Consider the following 2,834-nt stretch of genomic DNA (forward strand, 5'->3'; position numbering starts at 1 on the left):
TTAACTGTAAGATCATTTTCTATTTCTAACTGTTTTAAATTCAAGTCAATTTTTTAATAATTTCCAAAGTTTTAATATTGCTTGTTTTAGTTTTGTTCTTCATGATTATTTTACTTAATTTTATGTAAAGCACTTTGAATTACCATTTTGTTCGAAATTTGCTATATAAATAAACTTGCCTTGCCTTGCTACAGCAACCTCCCCCACCACACACACACACACGCAAAATTGTAGAGGGCCTCGCACATCAACTTTGCACAGGGCCTCTCACCCTCCTTGCGACGGCTCTGCTGGGGCATATTTTAAACAAAAGGCAGTGGCTGCTGCAGTATTTGCCCCGTCTCTTTTGATGTTTTCTGGACACTCTCTGTAAGAAATATTTGAATAAGAAAATGTGTAAGTATAGGATATGATGCACTATAGTAATCACTGAATGTAATCATTAACCACTTTTTTATGCCTTCCACAGAATACATTTAGACCACTTACACTATTGATTTGGTTTCTTAGAAAAAAATAAAAATCTACCCTAGCTTTAAGAGCCATGAATGTAAATTACATGCTATAAGTCATCAAAATATATTTCAGCTTGTGATGCAATTGACAAACACTAAGCAGACAATCTAGCAAAAGAAAACCATGACAACAAAGACACATTGCAGTATTTTTTTGCAGAGTGTCTTAAGGTAAATTAACATTTAATGTCTTATACATTAAATGCAAAAACAATTGTTAGAGAATGCAAAAACAATTGTTAGAGTTCTGAACAATAAAGATAGGCTGGCAACAGGAATGACCTGCCAATCAATAAGAAGTGTATATATGGAAGTTTGTGTGATTTCTGTGTGACAGATGAGTACCTACAATACGAGGTTACTGGTTTTCACTAAACCAACTAAAACAGAAACTAAACAACGCTGAATGTCACAATGATATTATGCTAATATTTGTATTATATGTTAATTTTGTTTTACCTGTGACAACAGTGTACAGATTGATCTTGGTGAAAGCAAGCTTCCCCTTCCCCCACTTCATACTGAAACAGGCCATGACCTCATTTTTCATCAACCTGTGGATACAAGAGTAATGCCCAAATAATTAATTATACATGACACATTATGAGGCAGGTGTTATAGTTTCTGTTACGTGTTCATCATATCTAGTATAATGCAGATATCATACAGGTCCTCCAGTTGGTACTAGATTAAAAGTCATAGGCTCACCCAAACTGGCAGGTTTTTATCTTATTGCAAAACAACTGATATTGTGCAATTTCAAAATTTAAAACCAACACTATTTCAACAACTTGGCCTGTAAATATTAATTTCATTCATTTTCTCCTTGCTAGCAACTGTAAAGTGCAAAATTATAGGATAACAGAAGAGCACACAAGAAAACCAGAAGAATCAGATTAACTACCTTCAATCTATTAATATTTTAATCTAATTAATGTAATATATTAAAGCAGATTGTTCTAGCGGCTCTTTTATAAATGAACAAAAAAACATACCTTACAACAATATGGCTTCTTCAGAACATGGCAAAGAGATAAATGCAAAACAAAGCAAAAACAAAACAAAAGTTATAATCTCATATAGTATAGCCCCTAAATTCACACTATATTAAATACTATACCTTAGTGATAAACTTGAACCCCAAATATAAAACTAGAGCTTGTAGAAGAAAAGGCTGTTTTTGCTTAAAATAAATAAAAAAGGAGCCTCTTTACATCGTGTGTAGAAATCTGACAGCTAAAGGAGATCCAAAATTTATTAAACACAGCAGAATATTAAGTTACTATAAACACCTGTATAACTAATTCGCATGACACAATTGAAGAAAAAAAAGCAATGAATCGAACAAATTTCATGATGAAAAGCTTAACGTTAAATTATTCGAAACAATAATAATATAATAATTAAAAACATATGTCTCAAGTTTAAACTTTATTTGAACTGTTTTTCAGCGCTAACAGTTAGATGGCTTTAATGACTCAGGCGTTTTTATTTCAGGGATATAACAGTTAACGTTACCATTTTTTAATTAATTATCTCTACCCATCGGTCTTGCAGCTAAAACACTTCGATGTATTTGATACGTATTACAAGTAATATCATTATATAGGGGGGCATAAACACTTTTACGTTATACATGATCTAATATCCAGATATACTCACCACAGTTTGAGCTGTAAGTGCACCGCAGGCCGCCTGATAAACTGATGCCTGCCGATCCAAAAAAGACCGCCAAGTAGTCGCAAAATGGCGCAATAGCGCGATGTCACCGTGTTGCATTATGTTTGGGCGTGGGATTATGGGGGGGTGGCAAAAAAAAAAAAAAATACAAATAATAATCATAATAATAATAAAAATCCAAATAAAATAAACAATAATATACTTTAAATTAACTTGTATTATTCTGTAGTGCTTATTCACAAAATCCATACACAGAAAAAGTTGAAGCATATTCATCATTGATGGATGAGATCAACATTTAAATATGAAATTTGTCATTTTAAATTTTTAACTAGAATGTACTTTAAATATGAAAAATGCAAGTAAGAAGCAGCAATCAATCTGATCAATTATTTTATATATTTAAAAAAAAACATATATAAGAACAGACTAAATTATAGCAAAGGAATTAGACATTTATATTGCATAATTATAAGACTGTACAATAAACAGTAATGCTTGCATTGTCTGCATGCACTCACTTTACTTTCCAACACAAAGATCAACAAGTTTATGTTTTGATAAACAATGTTTCCAGCCCAGAATTAAGTAAGCAATACTGTTTTGATCCTCCTAAATATGTCTTAACATGTTTGAGAG

General features: G+C 31.8%; 1 long non-coding RNA gene across 1 annotated transcript; it reads right to left on the reverse strand.

The window, feature by feature from the left end:
• Positions 1-204: 204 nt before the first annotated feature.
• On the reverse strand, positions 205-2,402 carry LOC128015131 (uncharacterized). Its single transcript, XR_008183802.1, has 4 exons — positions 2,178-2,402; positions 1,511-1,528; positions 975-1,069; positions 205-367 (listed from the first exon to the last, which is right to left on the reverse strand). It is a non-coding gene; the product is annotated as an uncharacterized LOC128015131 (long non-coding RNA).
• Between the last annotated feature and the right edge of the window lie 432 nt (positions 2,403-2,834).

This window comes from Carassius gibelio, chromosome A6, assembly GCF_023724105.1.
Source record: "Carassius gibelio isolate Cgi1373 ecotype wild population from Czech Republic chromosome A6, carGib1.2-hapl.c, whole genome shotgun sequence".
NCBI lineage: Eukaryota > Metazoa > Chordata > Actinopteri > Cypriniformes > Cyprinidae > Carassius > Carassius gibelio.